Source organism: Pipra filicauda, unplaced genomic scaffold, assembly GCF_003945595.2.
Source record: "Pipra filicauda isolate LSUMZ 115617 unplaced genomic scaffold, ASM394559v2 scaffold5_size6683894_pilon, whole genome shotgun sequence".
In the NCBI taxonomy this organism is placed as follows: domain Eukaryota; kingdom Metazoa; phylum Chordata; class Aves; order Passeriformes; family Pipridae; genus Pipra; species Pipra filicauda.
The window spans coordinates 3,693,875-3,700,060 of NW_024104754.1; positions in this window are offsets into that span (position 1 = coordinate 3,693,875).

Below are 6,186 nucleotides of genomic sequence, written 5' to 3' on the forward strand. Positions count from 1 at the left end.
TTACACCCAGGTAACTGTATCCATACTGGGGCCATTAGTCACATATGGGATTAAAAGGGCCCACAAATGACAGCTGCCTGATCAGAAGCATTTCACATGTAAATACAAAAAGCTTGAGAGACCCCTTTTGGCTCCAACTGATTCGTTATCTGGAAAGAAAGTACGGGCTTTTTCCATAGGGAGCATCAACCATTCCCATCTATTGCTACAGACCTCAAATTTGCTACTACTTGAGAAAAAGAACTTCCCGCTGTTGACACAGATGGACTGCTATCCATACCACACATGACACCTGTGGCAGCCCAAGTAACTCCTGTCTACAAGCCAATGTGCCCAGAAGCTGACTTGAAACAATGAGCTGACATGAGAGGTCAAGATGAACTCACCCCTCTCCTGTTTGGATTTATTTTGACAGGAACCCAGTTTGGCAATAAAGATGTTTTTGTAAGAAAGCTTTATGTTACATAAATGCTTTCTAATCTAGATTTTTTTTATACCTAAAATTTTATTCGGCATTTAAGAAGAAAATAAGAGATCTTGAGAATGTATGGCATGATGGTCACCTTTCCTACAAACACTGCTCAAATCATTGATCTTCCAGGGTTTGTGTTCTCAGTTCAGAGACAGATTTGAAACAAGAATGAAAAGGATGATAGTTCATAGAAATTATAAGCAGCAGCTTATAAGGGCTTGTTACAAATAAAAGACCATCTTCCAAGGCTAAGCAGGAAGCCACCAGAAGGTATCTGAATGAACCTTGTTGCAGGTGCCATGGGGAGGAACCAGTGCAGCTTAGCCATGACAAATTCTGTAGAGCTGCATAGACCAGTTATCACCTAGCTGTTCTCGTCAAACTGTGGCATGACCCAGCCCCCAGAGTATCTACCTCTTCCAAGTTTGTCTTCTCTCAGCATGAATTTACATTTTCTATCACTTCGTCCTGCCAAAAATTTGTCAACAGCAAGTCCACAGCCCTAGTCATACATTTCAGGTTGTCCATCTCATAATCTCATGGGGGTGACATCTCTCTTTACTTTTAGCTACAAAGTGCAATTTTAGCTACACCATTTACTTGACTCTGAAGATATCTATTTCTGGTCACACCATTCTCTCACTGCTGAGATGAACAGTTTTGTCATCAATGCACAGGATTATTGCCTGAGATTATCTTGTGAAAATTATCCTTCGTCTCTCAGACGTTACCACTTGGACTCTTAGATTAAGGGCTGGCCACTTTCTTTTCTTGTCAAGATAATGAAAACTTCTCTTTAAGTCCACTGCTGTTTCTAACTTAATTCCTGTAAATTCCTCCCTAAAATTCCTCTGCAGTTTTTACCAGCTCCTTCCCTCAGAAGTGCATAGCACCTTGATATACGATGCCTCCTAGCTAAGAAATGTATAGCTGAGATTACTGACTATCACCACGATCTCTTTTGTTTGCAGCTTTAAGTCTGTGTTGTGGCACGTTTAAGGAACCAGTCGATGAAGATCAGTTAGTTTGGGGGCATTATGGGAAGGGTTTGTTTTTATCTACTTAAAATAAACTTCTTTCCAGCACATTTTGTCATAGGTTATAACATGTTGTAAAAGACAGGTAGATTTCTCCATATGTGTGTAAAGACCACAGACCTGACCGTGACTTGTATATTACATGCAAATGTGAGTGCAAAGTCTTGCTGTTATGCCAAAGCACACTTGAGGCAAAGCCTAAAAACACTGCTGTGGAAAAGGCTACCTGTCATCTGATGGAAATGCTTTTGACACACACAGGACAGCTCCTGCAGACCTGTTTCTATGGAGGCGCTTTCATTTGGTTCAGTGCATCTTCCTGGGGTCTGTCCTGCTGCCCCTTCTCCCTGATATCCTTTTGTGATTTCCCTGCCTTTTCTGATGCTTCTGATGCTTCATTCTGCACTGAGAAAAGGAAGGGGCCTACTCTGGGAAAGGTTTTCACACCTGTGGACTTTATTCCTCTCTCTGCTTCGAAAGAGATTCCTTGTGCCAGTAAACTCACTTGAGTGTGACTAGAGAAACAAGCGTGCTTTCTAGGATTGGTTTAGGTAAAGAGAGTCATCCTGCAAGCTTTAGGCTAAGATGCCTGAAATTTGCTTTTCTAACTCAGTAATCACAAACAATTCCAATAACAAGGTAATTGGTGTTAACTGGAGTTTTTTTGAAGCTTGACAGAAGTCAACAGTAGAAAAATGGAAAGTAAGATTAAAATCCATATAGGTAATACAGTTCTGTCCAATTTTTTTGCATTTTTGTATTATAATACTAAAAAGAAATCAATGTGATTTACTGAGAAGCAGGATGAGAAAAGCTTGGAAGGGCAAGGAGCAGATTCTTCACTCCTGAGGGGCTTAAGAGGGCAAAATGCTTAAATGAGGCTTCCAAAAAAGGAAAAACTAGTAGCAGTAAGAAAATAGAGTTCCCTTTCAGTCCTTAACTCAGCTGAGTGAGTTTGTCAGTGTATTGTCCTCCTAACCGCAGTGATTTGGAGCCATCTCTTGCGCTGAAGCCAACAGAAGTTGTTTGATGCATCTCATTTGAAATGTCACTGATCTGCAATCAAACGAGTGATTTCTAGCCAAAGATTATGAAATACTTGGCAAACTTAACCAACTGGATGAGTCAGACAGAAAAACCTGCCCGACAGAAGAGTAAGTCAAGCCACAGCAGTTGCAAGTAATTTGTCCCAAATGTGAGCAGGGCAAAATCTAGAGCGGGAGGCTGGAGGCTGGTTTCCCAGCTCCACGCTCCAACCACCACATTGCGTTCTTTGCTGCTTTTTTAACCACAACGGCCTCTGAAAATCACCCTTCAAAGGCATTTCTTGGTAGTAATAAATGAACCATCAAAACCTAAACAAAGAACTCGGCAGTTGAGATGATGCAACTTAACAAATAGAAGTGACTAGGATTGCCTTGTCCTCTGCTTATTTCCCAAAGAATAAAGCTCAGGTCATTTATAAAGCCCTCCCCCTTCCCCTCTCCTTTACAGCCCCTTGGGAGACACCCAGGAGACAGCACAACTTTCCTCTGCTTCCCCATCTTTAAAATATATTCATTCTAGTTTTCAAATTGCTATTTTGTAGTCCTAAATCTCTACCCACACTAATTTCTCCAGGTCAGAATCTGACCCTGATTTGAACAAAATCTGGAGTCAAATATTCACACCAGAATGCTTTTGCCTTGCTGCATGTCAGATGCCATCTCCCTGCAAATGTTTCACACACCTTGGAGTGCAGCTTGTGGAACTGATGAGGTGAAGAGCACTGCAGAGCAGCTCTGTGCTGGTAATCACAGGACTGAAGAAACACATACATCATCTGCCACATAGGTTGGCATTTCAAGTAAAAAACCTTCACAATGTGTAAGATGTTGGACAAATGATGGCCATATGCATGTTTGTCTCTGTGCAGATGTCTTTGCATTCTCAGCTAGGAAAGAGCTGAGGTAGGCTTTTTTTTGTCGACAGTTTAATATTAGTGACACAGTTTATGTCCTCTGCAAAAACAATAATGGAGGATAAGGTGACATAAATTATTTGCAAATCGTTTGACATATGCAGGGCATTGTCCTTGCAATAATCACCATCAGTCTGTCAGTTTAAGATATGAACCGTGCCACTGCCATTTTATATCATTGTGTTAAGCTTTCACATGTTGTAATTTTACAGATTTGTTCTTTGGAGAGAACACTGCAACACAAATCAAATTGTATTATGTTTAGTTATATGCTGTGCGCAGCGCCTCCCTGCAATTAGGAGCGGGGGGAGATGAGGAGAAACAAACAGTCCTAGATAAGAGGCAGCTCCTCAAAAGTTAGGATATTTCCTAGATACCATTACTCAACTTTCATGGTCATTATTCAAGGCAAGAGGAATTATTTAAATTCATGCTAACATCAGTTCCTGGCTGCATGAACAAAGTGAGCACTGGAAAGCACCATACTGACAGATTAATTTAAAACACCCTTGTCTATTTTGTTTCTCTATAACAGTCAGGCACAACATTTGATTCTTATGAATAATGTGGGCTTTTCTAAAGTAAATAAAATGATTTAAACTCACAAAAGATCCCCTCAAGACCCAGTAGGTACCTGTAGTATTAACTGTGCTTTCCACAGATGCATAGAATGGTTCTGGAATAGCAATGAACTCTGCATTTTATTCCAGACAAATTAATTTCTGTGGTGTAGTTTAAACAAACACCTAAAGTTGACCACTTATTCTTCATCTTTTGTTTTTTAAATTTGAACTGCAGATTACTGTGGGAGTTTGCAAGTGTATTCTAAATGTATTCAGTGCCAGACACCTTCTATTAACCATTTGAGAAACGTATTAATCTCTAAGTGTGCTTAATTGGTAAAGGAGTCAGTAGGAAATATTGTAATATACATTCTCGGGTGTCACATTTCACTGACTTTTTACTATATTTTGAATAGAGAAATGTGATTTGTTTTCTCCTGGGAAAATTCCCCACATTCAGTTGTCAGCAGAACAGAATCTTTCTGCTTCCAGTGAGCCCTTAAACCAGAAAGATTTATTGCACTTACATCCTTGAAAGAACATATCTTTTTCTTTGAAGGCAGCCATTATCACCATCCCATTTTATATCTTTTCTGATAAGTGCAGGCAGTAAAGCAGATAAACTCCTTGCATACCAATTAAAGACACATGCACACTAAGACACTGTATACTATCAGAGATGCTCAGAGTAATATTCTTCCTAGCACAGTAGATATATCTAAGGAGTTTGACTTTTATTATTCTCAGCTTTACACCTCTGACATTTCTAAAACCATGGAGGAAATTAATGAATTCTCACTCAAGACTCCATTGTCTAATCTGGCCCCAGTGCTCATGAATTATGGAAAATGACAGATCAGCTGATGACGTACAACAAGCTATTTTAAAACTACCCTTTTTAACATAACCTGGGCCATGAAAGACTCACCACTGAATTTCATGCAGTCACCTGACAAAATATTGGTCTCATATTAGTTGATATCTTAAATAAGCACCTCACTTCCTCGCATCCAAGATGATGTGATCATTTTTGTGCCCGAAATGTATGAAAACCAGACCCCTGAACCTCAGGAAGCCTCTCTTTTTTTTTTTTTTTTTTTTTTTTAAACTCTTGGATAGGATGCTGAACCTGCAGCCCTAACTCTCGGTAACCTGCCTTGGATTTTTCTGTTTTCAGATCTTCATGGGGAAATAAGGGCTCAGTAACATTTTAATGTTCTTAAGCTCAACCTTTTCCACCTATCTATGTAACTGCTTCTTCTTCCAGTACTTTTTCCCAAACAGAGGAAAAGGTCTTTGCTCATTTTGAGCAGAGATCCAGGGGATTTGTATGAGAAGGCTCTCCTTGCTGGCTGAGACCATTAAAACGACCAGACTGTAATGACTGAGAGCAGCTGCAAGCCCAAGGGCTGTTGTCTGACCCGTAATGTTTGACTGGGCATTCAGAAACCACACAGTTGAGTCTATGAAGCCTTTGGCTAGGACATCTCCCACACCTCTCTGTCCCAGTTAGCATGCAAGTTCACTGGGATAGGAGCCACTCCGTTGTGTTTCTTTCCAAGTAGCTAAAGGCCCCCAAGCACTACCGCAGGCAGACGGTGTCAGCAGTGCCAGCTTGCCCACAGGAGAGGTTTGGGCAGCCCAAACCCTCCAGACTGCCATCCAGAAGGAACTGCCCCACTCTCCTAGAGCTGGAACTGCTATAAGCTCTGGGCTGCTCCCCAAGCACCACACACCCAAGTTGTCCCACACACTCAGCTCCCTTTTCCTTCTGCACTTGAATTTTAAAGAGTATATTTACTCATGACATTATTGTTGGATGGAAAATTATCTGCCTGCAGTATTATCTGTGAACTTATTTTTACCTCTTCAAGACTCTCACCCAGGGTTTTCCCTGAAGAACAGTGTCTGAGCTCATCAATGACTTCCTTGTGCACAGTGGCTAGATACCAGTTTTCTGTCAGGGTTCCCTTTGGATAAGAAACTATGGAAAACAATACATCTCATTCAAAACATCTGAAAGAGCTGAAGATACAGAAAGCACTAATCAGTAATTAATACAAATAAAAGAAACAATCTTTCATATGGGTGGCAATAATAACACTCTGGAGTTTGTTCTAATCCATCTTTTTGTCAAATGAAGCACCGGGGAAT